Consider the following 15,870-nt stretch of genomic DNA (forward strand, 5'->3'; position numbering starts at 1 on the left):
GATTCCTTGTTGACCCAGCCGTTCTCAATCTGGAAGTTGAGGGAGCAGATCTTAACCTTAGCATCCAACATGTTCTTGTTGGCTAATGGAATATTTATGTCCTGTCACTAAAGACTCCAAGTATTTAATGCGAGGACTAGAAAAATGCAATGTGCAAGCAACTCCCCCTCCTTCCGAGGAGCCAGTAGCTGCAGCCGCCCCAGCGGAGGCGGGACTGGCTAAGGCTGTTCTTCGTTAGTGTACCGAGCGAAACCACAGGATGGGCAAGGACGGAGCCTGTTCGGGGAAAGGCAGACAGAAGTTAGATCTCTGCCTGAAACAGTGTAACAGGGGCTGGGGACCATTCCTGCCTCCTTTTAAGAATTAAGGTATAATCTTGACTCCTTCCCTTACGTTGCTCTTCTTTTCTAGCTCTGCATTGTACTTGTTGGTGTGCGCAGTAAGGTGGGGGTGCGATCCTTGCACGTGTTAACGGACATGGGTAATTCAGCGCATGGACCTTCCTGGTGTCCTCTGAACGTTCCGGGGCGTGTTTGTAAATGGATCTGCCTGGCAGCGTCTGGACAGCCCGGTCCTGTCCGCTCCGCTCCGCGGCTGGGACCGGAGCCCTGGCAGCTCGCGTGACACTTCTTGTCCGCGCCCTTGGGGGAGAGCCCGGTCCCCGCGAGTGTGCCGCCTGCTGGGGGCACGGTGACCGGCCTCCAGCGGGGGCTGCGCGGGAGGAAGGGCACCACACACGTGCCAGGGGTGCTCAGGTCTGCCTGTTACCCCATGGGCAGTAGGCATGCTCCGGCCACGGACAGACCGCCCCAGTGGTTGTGGAAACCGCCGTCTCTTGGCTCCGACAAAGGTGCAACAAAGTTCGGAGTCAGTTTGGTTCACTGAAATCCAGGCTGTGCAGCCTTCGGCGCCAGGCTGCTGGGGGCCCAGACCCAGCCAGCTGGGTGCTGAGCCCCAGAAGCGCTGGAACGAGGGGTGCCGCCGCACCCCCTGGCTTGAAGAGGTTTCTGTTATACACAGGGCTTGCGGGTTTGGTTCAATGGCGCTCAGCACCCCGGGCGTAGAAACTGATCCAGCACCTCTGCTGAGCACGGGGCTTTGCTGTGCTGCCGGGGGAGCCGGCCCACCCCGCACTTGTTTCCACTAAAGTGCCAGCTGCTGCTCAGAGAGGGGCTGGGAACCTGTCCCTCCGGTTGGCCCCCTGAGTGACAGCTCCCCACGCCGCTGGCAGCAGCGTATTGACCGCCCGCACCCCATCCTCTTTCTCCACCTGTCCGAGAGGCGCCTCTCGCTGACATCATGGAAACACCCGCCCTCCTCAGACTGGCCGGGAAGGCGGGCGCTAGCGCCTCCTTTGCGTGGCCCAGAGTAGAGGTTCTCGTTGGTCAGTCCAGCTGTCAATCAATGAGATGAAGCCCGCCAGCTCTGGAACCTCCCTTGGACTCAAGAGACCCGAAGAGCCGGTCCCACTGCTCCCCGCTCCAGCAGGCACCCAGGTGGAGCCGCTGAGTTTATGATTCTGGTTGCCATCCCCCGCCCACCTCCTTTTTTGCTGGCGCCTGTAGCGGCCGTTTGGGGAGAAGGGCTGAGCTGCTGGTGTCTGCCTGGGAGCTTCCATTAGCCCGGCTGCGGGCACGCGCTCAGGTAGGTGCCCGGCTCCCACCCCGCTGTGACCCTGCGGGGGGGTCAGGGACCCGGCTGGGGTTTGGCACCCCCGACCGCTGCCTGCCCTTGGGGCTCGGCGCCCTGGGAGTGAAGGGACCTTGTTCCCCTCCCCAGCCGGTTGGTGTCCCTGGGGTGGGTGCATTGCTGCCCCTGAGGGGGGTCTTCCTGGGGTGGGGGCTTGTTGCATCTTCTCCCGGGGATGTGAACTGGGGGGCTTCCAAGGGGCGTGGGATGTTGCTGCTAACTCCCGAGGAGCCCAACGCGCGGGGGATCAGTCGTACGGTACAGGTAAATGGGTCTGGTTAGATTTTCCCCCTTGCTCCGTGACACCCCCCCACCCCCACCCCCCAAAGCTGAAGAGCTGGCTTGGCTTACTGGGAAAAGAGGAGCTGTGCCTTTTGGGGTGTCCCCTGCCAGCCCGGAGAGAGAGTGAAGAGGCTGCGAAAATTGAAGAGGCACCAAGGAAACTTCGTAACAACGAAGTGGCTCTTAAAAACAACCACACACACACTTTTCAGTACGTGGCCGTTGGGAATTAAGGTTAGCTGGAGACTTGGGAGAAAAGAACTGGCTTGGGGGCGAGCTACTTATGCTCAGCCTTCATGTCGCTGCTTGGAAACCTTCGCCTTGCCAGAGCTATCAGCTGTCCTGTAAGTTTCAGTGCAAATGTCTGAAGAGGGTTTAGAGACTGTTCCCTCTTGTGAAATACAGCCAGTCGGGGAGAATAGTTCCTTTCTTCCTCTAATGTATGGGGAATCTTGACTTGAGATATAAACAAAACACATTACCATGTCAGTCGCTGTATATTCTGGCCCCTCTACTAACGTGTCCTAAAAAGAAATAGGATTTATATATCAGTCTAGTCATCTCTTGAAATTCATTGAGATCCTTAGATGTGCTGTTACAGTACGGAGTATTTATTTTGTTTTGATCACACAATTTTAAAAACAAATCTTGACCAGCTTTGAATTGTGCACCATTCAAGATTTTCATTATTTGTTGGGTTCATTGTGTTTTCTTTGTGGCATTGAAATAGACCTAATTGTAGATTAATTGATATATTAAGCATCTGTTTCTAAAACATAATCCTGTATCAATTACTAAGTCTTCAGGGTTGAGAGGTGAATTTCCCGGGAGTCTTCAGCAGGGAGCCACTGCAGATTTTCCCCTCTTGCTGTGTGCTTTGGAAAATATAACTGGAAGCCAGCTGGCTGCTAAATGTAACTTCAGAGATCTTGAGGATATTTCCAAGTTACTCACTCTCAGCTGATTCTGTGATTCTCTTTAGTAGTAAAAAAACAAAAGTTGCCATGATTTTTCTTCTCTCCTTGTCCACCTCTTTAAGGAAAAATAGGTTAATTAAATCCAATCACTTCAGTACAATTTCCAAACCTGTGTAATTTCCATCAGGACTTTGAGTCCAAATGAGTAAATGAGCATTTAAGTATTCTACTGCATGAAATCCATCTGGTACTCTCAGCTCTCACTTGCTGACTTTCAGTAGTTTAATATTGTGTACCATTTGGAATGGATATAGAAAAGACTATTTAACTACATCCATCTCTTCCTTGGGAGGTAATGTGTCTGGCTTCCCTGTCTTTCTCCCCCCGCCCCCTTCCCCTAATGATTGTGAGAGTGCTGTTCAGCCTTGACTTCCTTGAGAAGAAAGGATGTGGGTGGCTGTTTTGTTTGTTTGTTTTTATCTTTTCATTTTCATTTTCATTGATTAACCACATATTTTATAATGACAGGTTTCAGAGTAGTAGCTGTGTTAGTCTGTATCAGCAAAAACAACAAGGAGTACTTGTGGCACCTTAGAGACTGACAAATTTATTTGGGCATAAGCTTTCATGGGCTAAAACGAATGTAATGTAATGTAATTTTGACCCTACTGAATTTCAGAAGAGTATGCAGGTGTAATTAAGTATTTAAAGCATAAGAAATATTCAGGCAAACAGGAAACCATTCTAATTTCCATGATCTTTAATGTAATTATTGGGACCATCTCCTGGTTGAAAAATGTAACAATAATTAACAAATACACTTTAATCTTTTTTTAAAGTTCTTCCTAGAATAGGAAATAAATTAATGTAGTTCTTGTTAAATGAATTGGTTGAATGTTCTGTAATTAGATTTCACCAACCAAGTAGCAAGAGTAAACTCCACAAGCCCTATCACAGCCTTACCATGGAATCACAGACAGGCCCTTGGGGCACTTCAGTCTATCTTGCCACCCAGGTAAGCCTGCCTTTGTGGTAGCTGATCCTTGCACCAAAAATCACAATAATATTCAGGCTACTCCAAGTCCCAAAGGATGAGTCACTTATCTCAGGTCAATTGTGCCCCAAATCTCTCACCAGAGACAACTCTTGTAGCCAATACTGTAATTAACTAAAGATTTATTAACTGAGAAAAGAAATGAGTTATTTACAAGGTTAAAGCGGGTGACATGTACACACAAATGAGTTACAATCTTAAATTCCAAAAGATAACTTCTATAATAAGCAAACTCCATATATTCTCTAGGGCTAAACTGGGTAGTGTGGGGTGGTGTTTTTTTGTGCTTAGTAATTCTTCCCCTTTAGGATATGTCTACACTTCAATTAGACACCTGTGGCTGGCCCATGCCAGCTGACTTGGGCTAATGGGCTGTTTAATTATGGTGTAGACATTTGGGCTTGCTGGAACCAAGGCTGTGGGACCTTGCAAGGTGGGAGGGTCCCAGAGCTCAGGCTGCAACCCAAGTCTGCGTATCTACACTGCAATTAAATAGTCCCTTAGCCTGAGTCAGATGGCATGAGCCAGCTGCAGGTGTCTAATTGCAGTGTGGACATACACTTGTAGTCCAAGCAGCCAAAAAGAACCCAGTTTCTCCTTGTCAGAGATGTTTATCCATTTCTCCCCATAGTCCAAGCTGGTGTGATGAGTTTGTGAACCACTCTCTTCCTGGAGGGGCTGAAGAATGCAATTAACAAAGTCTTTGTTCTTTGACCCTCACATCTGCTTATTTGGTTTCAAAGGCCTTCTTGTTGGCCGGGGCCCTAAAGTTTTCTGGAGGAAGCCAGCATTTGCATTAGAAAAGGCTTCTCTTCTGTTTGAGTTCCACAGTTACAGAGGTTTACAATGCAAACACTCAATGTAACCTTATACCATGGGCTACCGAGGTTATAAGTGAGATCAGTAATGTGGCATCCTATAACACTAAACACATTCTTATCAATTTAACATCAATTCTAACAATGCACCGGGTCTGCTGATGTCACACGCTACTCCACAGGGAAGGTGGGCCTATTCGTGGAATAAACTATTACTCAGTGGTGCATGTGTGTGCTAGGGGCTGGTGCAGAATCAGGCTCAGAACAAGGAGGTCGCAGCTGAGAATTATGAGCTTACATACCAAAGACAGGAAACGCTGGTGAGACTTCAGGTGGGGTTTATTTAGTACAATGATTAACATATAGTTTTTGTGGTGCACTTTGCAAATGCAAACACTATATATAAATGCTAAATATTTGATATTTGTCTTCTCACTACAGCTTGAGCAGTTAAAAGCACAACTATAAATAAGAGTACATTTCATTCAGTAATGGGCCTCCCCTGCATACATTTGCTATATTATATGTACTTTTGTCGCATACCATCTAGAGAACAGATGAAAAGTTGCATTATTCTGGCATGCTTAGATTTCATGGATTCTAATGGCAAAAAATGAGTTCTCAGTTGCTACAGTGGTGTTAGCAGTTTATATATTAATTAGTGTTTTGAGTATCAAGGTTTCTGTTGGTTTGTAGCAATTAACCTTTTAGCTAAATTTCATCTTGCTGTGGTGGTCAGTTCAAAGGAATGCTATGATGAATACGGCTGCAGTAGGTTATAAAATTATGGCTAGCTTTTCTCTTAGAAGAGGCTTATTTACTTCACCTGGGGACACTGAAGCCAGTGGAAACTTTTGCCATGGTTTCAATGGCATTAGGATCTGATGTTGGTGAACATCTTAGTGGTAAAGGCCTGGAAACTCTGCAGTATAGTCATGCAGCAACAACACTCATACTACATATGGACTGTTAGCGTAAAGGGCCTTCTAATTAGATCCTCTTTCCCATTCACACACCTTCTCTATTCAGGGCTTTAGGGAAGGTGCCCCATCATGTGATTAATGCAGAATTAGATTGGATAAAACAGTAGCACATATTCTGTTGTGCAGGGACCCAGAATCCATGACTGTATCACAGATTGTGCTCTGTAATAAACATTCATTTTTAAATTAAAAGGTTTTTTCTTTGCAACAATTTTTTATCACATTTTGTTCATGCTTTAATTTGTCCTCTTCTGTAATCTGCAGATAGCATGAAATGGTAGCTCAGAAATGTGAAATGCATTTCAAAGTGATGTTAACTCTGAAATCTAAAGAGGACAAACTGAATGTCATTTAACTATTTCAATGTTGATCATTTTAGTTTCCTATTAATGTACTTATCCCAGAATTCCATGCTGCTTCTCATGCCTTCTCCGGTACCAACAACTCACGGGTGTCTCCTATGCACCTGCCAAAAGCTTCAGCTTCCCCTGATGGATTCTAGGATTGCAGTTGTGCAATATATTTTTGTGGTGGTTCTGGAAAATTAAAGATTTGGTGATAGCTTGTTAAATGTAACATAAAAATAACTTGGGGCTACAGTACTGATTGTTTCATATGTAATTCAACAAAATACTTGGCTTCATTTATATTAAAAAGCAGCTACAAAACTTCCAATCTCCTGCACCAGAGTAAAGGAGTACTTGTGGCACCTTAGAGACTAACCAATTTATTTGAGCATAAGTGAGCTGTAGCTCACGAAAGCTCATGCTCAAATAAATTGGTTAGTCTCTAAGGTGCCACAAGTACTCCTTTTCTTTTTGTGAATACAGACTAACACGGCTGTTACTCTGAAACCTGCACCAGAGTGGCACAGAATCTAGGGCCAGTTTGATATGGAGTTCACAGGGCCTTGACCACAGAGAACAATCCTGTATTGACAAAGAAAATGAGGTCACTTCCATATCTCGCTTCAGAGTCTGTAACTTGGCATTGGAGCTAATTTGTCTCTTACAAAATGTTACCGGACCAAAACTTTGCTGGTTTGGCACTTTCAGTCAGTTACATATATAACTGGCTGAAAGTGAGTGGGATATAATGTATATGGTTTGTTTTTATATACATCAACCCCTACTGGTATTTGGAAGGGGTACATTCTTCAGGTTGTGTGGATTTAGACTTGTGCAAGCTAATCATTTGTGGTGGAGGCATTTAAATCCTGACACACCACAAAGGTGCCTGGAAGTAAAGAGGAAGCTAAAATAATGAAACAATAGCCTCTCTGGGAGAGGAGGAAGGGTGTGTGTGAGTTAATATAGAAACAACTAAGAGAAATTTGGTTAAATTAACCCTGAGCACCTAGACTGACATACAAATCAACAAAAGTAAAAACTGGGATATTATGGTGATGAGTGTGCTATAAGTACCTGTACAGAACAGAAAATATGCCTCTTACCATTGGCCTGATCCTGAGAGATGCTGCATTTCCTTAACTCTTATTCATTCAGCTTCAGTTCGTAGTCTGCTACTCTTGAAGAGTTCTTGAAGCTGCTCATCTCTCTTTATATAAAGAAAAGGAGTACTTGTGGCACCTTAGAGACTAATCAATTTATTTGAGCATAAGTTTTCGTGAGCTACAGCTCACTACAGATGCTTATGCTCAAATAAATTGGTTAGTATCTAAGGTGCCATAAGTACTCCTTTTCTTTTTGCGAATACAGACTAACACACTTACAGGCTACTCTGTAATACAGACTTACAGGCTACTCTGAAACCTCTCTTTATATAAAATCTCTTACTTGTGATGTACTTAAGGTTGAGACATGAGTCAATGTTATACTTTTTGCAGCTTCTGAGTGCTACCATAATACTAATAATGAAAGTAAAGAGCTAGTGACTTGATCCAGTTTTAGTATTGCAGGTACTGTGCAAGCTTTACTGTGCAATTCTGCTAGTTCTCTTCAGATACAAAACCCCTACTACTCAATCCTAAGTCATTTCTTAAGAAATTCATATTCCCGTCAATTGTATATCTGTGGTGTGTACAGATGGAAACTAGAATAAGTCTGGAAGCTAACTTTCATTGAGATCTAAGGCATCACTTGAAATGGAGCAGCTAGCCCCATTGTGAATTTCTGGATTTCAAAGTAAATCTCATGTTCATTCATTTCAGTATCGTCTCAAAACCCTTGTGCTTTCAAGAATGGCTCAACACCTATGGAATCAGTAAAATCTAGATCTTAGTGTGCTGTTGATGAGCCATTCAAAGACTGTTGCATCTGTCTACACTTTTCTCGTAATGAATTATGACGTTGCTATTGACAGTAGAGGCAAGAGAGAGCATCTCTGACATCAGTAAAAAGAAAAGGAGTACTTGTGGCACCTTAGAGACTAACCAATTTATTTGAGCATGAGCTTTCGTGAGCTACAGCTCACTTCATCGGATGCATGCCGTGGAAACTGCAGCAGACTTTATTTATACACAGAGAATATGAAAAAATACCTCCTCCCACCCCACTGTCCTGCTGGTAATAGCTTATCTAAAGTGATCATCAGGTGGGCCAGGATTTGTGCTGGAAATGGCCCACCTGATGATCACTTTAGATAAGCTATTACCAGCAGGACAGTGGGGTGGGAGGAGGTATTTTTTCATATTCTCTGTGTATAAATAAAGTCTGCTGCAGTTTCCACGGCATGCATCCGATGAAGTGAGCTGTAGCTCACGAAAGCTCATGCTCAAATAAATTGGTTAGTCTCTAAGGTGCCACAAGTACTCCTTTTCTTTTTGCAAATACAGACTAACACGGCTGTTCCTCTGAAATCTGACATCAGTGTTTATTTTGAACCATTCATTCAAGTCTGTTTACCTTATCAACATGCCACACGCAGTTAAAAAGCCTAGCTGGTGGTGGGTTTTGTTGGCATACCATAACACTGCAAGATGTTGCTGAGTGAATCCTGATGGAGGCTGTCGAACATTTTCCTGAAATCTATGAAGTTGGTGTAGTTTTTGCCATTCAATGCGCTCTTCAAGGATTGTTCTTAGGGTGAAAATCTGGTCAACAATGAACTTCTGGGTTGCAGTCCAGTCTGATCATCCCTTTGCTTTGTCTCACCTACTTGCTTTATTCTGCCTAAGATGATACAACCGGAAATTTTACCTGTCACCTGAAAGGACTGTTATGCTTTGCCAGTTGTTGCAATTGCTTAGGTACCTTTCTTTGGTGACTTATTATAATGCAGTTTCCCCATTGTTCTGGAGCTTTTCCTCATCCCAGTTTCTATAAATGTGGTGGTGTTCTGACCTCAATCTGGTCTGTCATTTAAAAAAAAAAAATTAAAATTACTTTTTTTTTTTTTGCTTGTATTTGTTTAATTGCTGGTAGAGTTGTGTTAAGTTCCAGGACGTTACAGTTAATTATATGCTTTCCGTCATGCAAGCCCTACAACCGACCACACACAAAGCACACCCACACTGTCACTTCTCCCTTGACGTACATTTGTACACGGTTTGCTCAAACAATAGAGGCATCCAATGCAAACACAGACTCTTAACATCACATCAGCCACAAGTGGAGCCACATGTATGCATGAGACTTCGCTCATCTCTGCTTGTGCACACATCCCATGTGTCATTCCCATGAAGTGGGAACCTTTGAGTTTCCTTTCCCTCTTTCTTCTCTCCCCTGCTAGCTTCCTGAATGAAACGTCCCATGAGCCATTATGTTACAAAGGGTTGAGAATAGCAAAGAAAAGCAGGAGGCTCATATCTTGCTACAAGAAAGCTTGTTTAATAATCCGCCTTTTTAAAGTGCTGTGGATTTTATCTTCTGCTTCCCCATCACTTGTCTGTTGCACAGATGGGACTGGATTCTCATTTACCCAAAAGCCCTTTTACACTGTCTTGGCAGTATAAAGAAACCATAGAGTGAATGTAAATGTAATTTTTGCTACCAGGGCCTTCATGTAAATGTGAATCAGGCCCCTGGGACTATTCTTCCCAGAAAGATGGAAGCATTTTATTGTAGGTGGCTGGTTGGCTGAGTTCCTCCTTGAAATGACTTATTTTTAGTGCTACTGAGATTTTATTGTATTACAAGGCTTGAGGCATCCTTATATGTAATTAGTATTTCAATCTAAATAAATCTAGGAGCTGGACTGCACAGGGAAGAAGAAACCAAAGTGCATGCCCTGCGTACCGCTGTAGATAGTGGCAGGGTAGCAGGGGGTGTTTGCCTGAAACCAGATGTTTATCCTTGTGGAAAACTGAAGTGGGTTTTGCTGGCTCACTGATGCAGGTCCCTTATTACCCCGCTTAGATATCAGAGAGGTAGGTGTGACTCTCTAAGGGAGGGGTAGATCCAGCTGTGGGCAGACCAGACCTACTAGCGAACACAAGGAACGGCCAAGTCTGAGAAGAAAATTTTGAGCTGAAATATACTAACGGAGTAAAAATAACTTAATTTCAAACTCCTAGATAAGGCATTAGAACTTTACATGTGTGATATCTGTGCCTGTGTTCACTGCATTTCACAGCTAACATTTCTATATATTTGAATGACACCTTAAAGTCCTAAATTGAAATCCTGGTTCTGTTGAAGTTAATGGTAAAACTTCCATTGATTTTAGTGGTGCCAGGATTGCACCCTCGCATGAAACTTCTTGAAAATAAAAAATCTAGTAGCAGTCTCCTTTTTCTTTTGCGGAATACAGTATGTTAAGGGAAACGTCTGAAACATTTCCCCCTGTACTAAGTAACAATAACGTGTACAAGCTGGCTGCCTGCTACCATGGCTTCTGTATGTAACTCCTTGTGCACTGAAGAACCCTTATTGATCTTCCCTTCTAAAAGATCAAATTTCAAGTACTAGGACATCATTTGATGTTTTCTTATGCATCAAAAAAAAATGGTCAGGCTTTACAAAAGCTGCTTTCAATCTGAGTTGATTAGCTTGATTAGCTGTAACAGGAAAGAAGTACAACTTCCTATTTAAGATCTAGCTGTGCGTTCAGCTATCTTTTATTTTCAAACAAACAGCTCATTAATGTTTCATTGCAGTTGAATTGTAAGGTATTGTTAATATCCTGGTGTCGTCATGAGTTGAATTTTCCCATATTTGGAAGTAGTAGGCCACTTGCCTAAGACAACAGCTACTCTCCACTGCAGAGCTACAAGAAGGATAAAGTGGGTCTGTGATGAAAGATCTTCTGTGAAGATTCTTAACTAATGGTTCCACTTCACAGCCTTGATAACTTTGATATAACATCACTACAATAATGACCATTCATATTATGTTGCCATCCATATCTTGCAAAATGACCTTGCATTATTTATTTTCCCATGATTAGGTTATGGGGGAAGCATAAAACAGTCCTTTGTTTAATGCAGAAAGACAAATGTTTACCTTTGGTACTCTCAAGCTGAACTATTAAATGGTAGGTTTCAGAGTAGTAGCCGTGTTAGTCTGTATCTGCAAAAAGAACAGGAGGACTTGTGGCACCTTAGAGACTAACCCATTTATTTGAGCATGAGCTTTCGTGAGCTGCTTCCGATGAAGTGAGCTGTAGCTCACGAAAGCTTATGCTCAAATAAATGGGTTAGTCTCTAAGGTGCCACAAGTACTTATTAAATAGTTGTTGCATATGGAATGGCTATTCAGATTAATCTCAACTCACTGCAGAATAGAATGCCTGTTTCATTAGAGCTTTGGCTGAAAGCTTTTTTGTTTGTATCTTGCATGTTGGCAAGGATATAGTGCTGTTTTAGCATGGTCTGTTATCTGCTGACTTTATCACTAAGGTTGAACTCTGAAGGGAATTTCTTTCCTAGTATCATTGCTCAACAGTGGCAAAACTTGTTGCCACTTGCCCAACTATGAGACAATGTTTCTGAACTGCAGGAGGGAACATGTGGGCATATGTTGAGCACTATGCTTCACTTGTGCCTACATAACTAGAGACTAATTAGCTTCTGTATTTGTAGACTGATATTCCTGAAATGAGGGAGATGGGGAAGGCAGGAGCTAGGAATCAAAATGGAATATTTTTAGAACTGTTGTCTTCTGTTAAAATGTACTTTTCATATTGCTTGACTTCTTTCCACTTCCCCCCACGGCTCTGCCTCCCTCTGTAAGCATTCGCGTGTTCTGGCCTATCTAGATAACTGTATGGTTCTCTTTCCCACTATGTGGGTGCCTCAGCTGCTCCTGCACATAGCCCTTCCAGGAGCAACAACATGAAAATGACAATGTTTGTGGTACTAGGGAGCACGTTATAGACAACAGATACAAATCACGAGACGGGGATTAAAAAACAGTGCTAGTGATTGTGAGAAAAATCAAGTATTTCCCTGATGCCAGTGCTAAAATTGCCCTAGGGTATATGAGTAGATGTAAAGAAATGTGTATTACAATTAAGGCTTCTGATTTTTGGTTTTAACATATAAAACACCCACAAAACACAAACACACACAATGAAATCGGTGTTTATCCAATAAACCCTGGAAATGGTTACTTGTATCTAAGGGTTTGTCTACACAGTAGTAATGTGGACTACTGGGGTGTGATTTTTTTTTTATTATTATTTTTTTAAAGCACACTAACATGTTGTGCATTGATTGGTCCATGAAGACCCTGCTGGTGTGCACTAAAGGTTCACTAGTGCACTTGAACATAGTGCTGTTTGAAACAATAGTATGTTAAAGCACACTAGGGAACCTTACAACAAGATTACACATTACAATATGGACTACAGTAACGTATATAATATACGTAAATCATTACAATATATTAGATGAGCTCTGAAAGCCCCCAATTGTTTTACATCTACATAAAACTCAGTGCCTAAAAAATGAAATTAATAAACCCCCCAAAACAAGCCCTAATTATAATATGTATGAGGTTTAAAAAAAACTAATATGGAACTACAAATAAAAATAACTTTAGGACAGAACAGCAGTTTTAGATTTGAGACTTTACAATCTAAATTTATGACAGAAAATATCCGGTGACTGTATGGAAAGCATATGACCAATGAATCAAGGGACATTGCATTCATCCTACTGTATATTGTCAAGAGAAATGGACTGTATGGAGGTGCACAGAAGATCGTATATGGATATGACCTTCTAGTATATCAAACTGTTCCATTAGGAGTGGAAGGAAGAACTCATGTGATTTCTAGAGCAGTGACCTAATGAACATGGTGTAGCTATGACCATGTACGTGAACAGGGATGTAGAATTAATTGGCCCAAACTATCAACTAAACAAGACACCCAGATGATTGGGGGCAAGGTGGAAATAACTGTACACCTAGTTAGAGGGACTATTTTAATATGTGGGTTTTCTGAACTACAGTACATGCAAGCTATTCAATTCGATGGTAAGTTGTTTTTTTTGTTTTTTTTGTTTGTTTTGTTTTTCTTAAAAATGACCTATAAATTTTCCACAATGGCCTCAAAATGTAGTAATAGGTGCTGCTGGGGCTACAATTTAGTCATTCTTGTAAGAATATTAAGAAAAGGAACTGGACAGTGAACAACTTCTGGGATGTGTATGTATTATTGCTGGAAACATTAGATACATTTGTTTTGTTTTTTCCAGGAACAATTTTCTGAATAAGCTTAATATCAGTAGGCCTCAGCTACTGGAGGGTGACTTGTACATACTGGTGAAATTTAGGTTATTTTAACCTTGTAAAAAAATGAGGGGGCTTCTATAAAGTCTTAAGAATCATCCAGATTTCCAGATGCTTATCAAAGCCTATGGAGCTTGGACTCATAAGATTCATTTCCCCCACCCTCAGACTCATACTTGGAGGAGGAAGATAAATCCTTTCTGGTGTGTTCAGAGGCAGGACAGCAGATCAGTTTCTTCTTTCCTGGTGGGGGTTCCTCATCTTTAGAGCCCTGGTGGGTACAAAATTTGTATCTTCAGCTGATCTGCGATCCGCAAACATGGTCCATGGATATAAAGCTGAAATCCGCAGATTTGCAGGTCTCTACTCTTCTTTCTCGCCTGCTGAGATCCACCCGTTTCCTTCCTCAATGCGTACTCTTTTCCCCCCCCCTCCCAAAAATCTGTCATCTCTTTTCTCGCTTAGCCCTGGTCTACACTAGAACTTTAGGTCAAATTTAGCAGTGTTAAATCGAAGTAAACCTGCACCCGTCCACACGATGAAGCCCTTTATTTCGACTTAAAGGGCTCTTAAAATCGATTTCCTTACTCCACCCCTGACAAGTAGATTAGCGCTTAAATCGGCCTTGCCGGGTCGAATTTGGGATACTGTGGACACAATTCGACAGTACTGGCCTCTGGGAGCTATCCCAGAGTGCTCCATTGTGACCGCTCTGGACAGCACTCTCAACTCAGACGCACTGGCCAGGTAGACAGGAAAAGAACTGCGAACTTCTGAATCTCATTTCCTGTTTGGCCAGCGTGGCAAGCTGCAGGTGACCATGCAGAGCTCATCGGCAGAGGTGACCATGATGGAGTCCCAGAATTGCAAAAGAGCTCCAGCATGGACCGAACGGGAGGTACGGGATCTGATCGCTGTTTGGGGAGAGGAATCCGTGCTATTAGAACTCTGTTCCAGTTTTCGAAATGCCAAAACCTTTGTCAAAATCTCCCAGGGCATGAAGGCCGTAACAGGGACCTGAAGCAGTGCCACGTGAAACTTAAGGAGCTGAGGCAAGCCTACCAGAAAACCAGAAAGGCGAACGGCCGCTCCGGGTCAGAGCCCCAAACATGCCGCTTCTATGATGAGCTGCATGCCATTTTAGGGGGTTCAGCTACCACTACTCCAGCCGTATTGTTTGACTCCTTCAATGGAGATGGAGGCAACACGGAAGCAGGGTTTGGGGACAAAGAAGAAGATGATGAGGTTGTAGATAGCTCACAGCAAGCAAGCAGAGAAACCGGTTTTCCCGACAGCCAGGAACTGTTTCTCACCCTGGACCTGGAGCCAGTACCCCCTGAACCCACCCAAGGCTGCCTCCTGGACCTGGCAGGCGGAGAAGGGACCTCTGGTGAGTGTACCTTTTTAAAATACTGTACATGGTTTCAAAGCAAGCATGTGAAAGGATTAATTTGCCCTGGCATTCACGGCTCTCCTGCATGTACTCCCAAAGCCTTTGCAAAAGGTTTCTGGGAGGGCAGCCTTATTGCGTCCTCCATGCTAGGACGCTTTACCACTCCAGGCCAGTAACACGTACTCGGGAATCATTGTACAACAAAGCATTGCAGTGTATGTTTGCTGGTGTTCAAACAACATCCGTTCTTTGTCTCTGTGTTATCCTCAGGAGAGTGAGATATCATTCATAGTCACCTGGTTGAAATAGGGTGCTTTTCTTCAGGGGACACTCGGAGGAGCCTGTTCCTGCTGGGCTGTTTGCCTATGGCTGAACAGAAATGTTCCCCGCCGTTAGCCACGGGGAGGGGGGAGGGTTGAGGAGGTAGCCACGCGGTGGGGGGGGCAAAATGCGACCTTGTAATGAAAGCACATGTGCTATGTATGTAATGTTAACAGCAAGGTTTACCCGAAAGAGTGTAGCCACTGTTTTATAAAATGTGTCTTTTTAAATACCGCTGTCCCTTTTTTTTTTCTCCACCAGCTGCATGTGTTTCAATGATCACAGGATCTTCTCCTTCCCAGAGGCTAGTGAAGATTAGAAAGAAAAAAAAAATGCACTCGTGATGAAATGTTCTCTGAGCTCATGCTGTCCTCCCACACTGACAGAGCACAGACGAATGCGTGGAGGCAGACAATGTCAGAGTGCAGGAAAGCACAAAATGACCAGGAGGAGAGGTGGTGGGCTGAAGAGAGTAAGTGGCGGGCTGAAGACAGGGCTGAAGCGCAAATGTGGCGGCAGCGTGATGAGAGGAGGCAGGATTCAATGCTGAGGCTGCTGGAGGATCAAACCAGTATGCTCCAGTGTATGGTTGAGCTGCAGCAAAGGCAGGTGGAGCACAGACTGCTACTACAGCCCCTGTGTAACCAACCGCCCTCCTCCCCAAGATCCATAGCCTCCACACCCAGACGCCCAAGAACGCGGTGGGGGGGCCTCCGGCCGGCCAGCCAGCCACTCCACCACAGAGGATTGCCCAAAAAACAGAAGGCTGGCATTCAATA

At 43.7% G+C, this 15,870-nt stretch overlaps 1 protein-coding gene across 7 annotated transcripts in view; it reads left to right on the forward strand.

The window, feature by feature from the left end:
- The first annotated feature begins 227 nt into the window (after window positions 1-227).
- OSBPL3 (oxysterol binding protein like 3) overlaps window positions 228-15,870 on the forward strand; it is a 138,242-nt gene continuing 122,599 nt past the window's right edge. For 4 of the 7 annotated variants that reach the window (XM_073333694.2, XM_073333703.2, XM_073333696.1 and 1 more), the window contains exon 1: window positions 228-368. The gene's annotated coding sequence lies outside the window, so the exon portion shown is untranslated. Of the gene's footprint in view, window positions 369-1,428; window positions 1,645-15,870 lie in introns of those variants that run through there. The other 3 variants (XM_073333695.2, XM_073333697.2, XM_073333698.2) reach the window with 2 other exon arrangements.

Source organism: Lepidochelys kempii, chromosome 2 (genome assembly GCF_965140285.1).
Source record: "Lepidochelys kempii isolate rLepKem1 chromosome 2, rLepKem1.hap1, whole genome shotgun sequence".
NCBI lineage: Eukaryota > Metazoa > Chordata > Testudines > Cheloniidae > Lepidochelys > Lepidochelys kempii.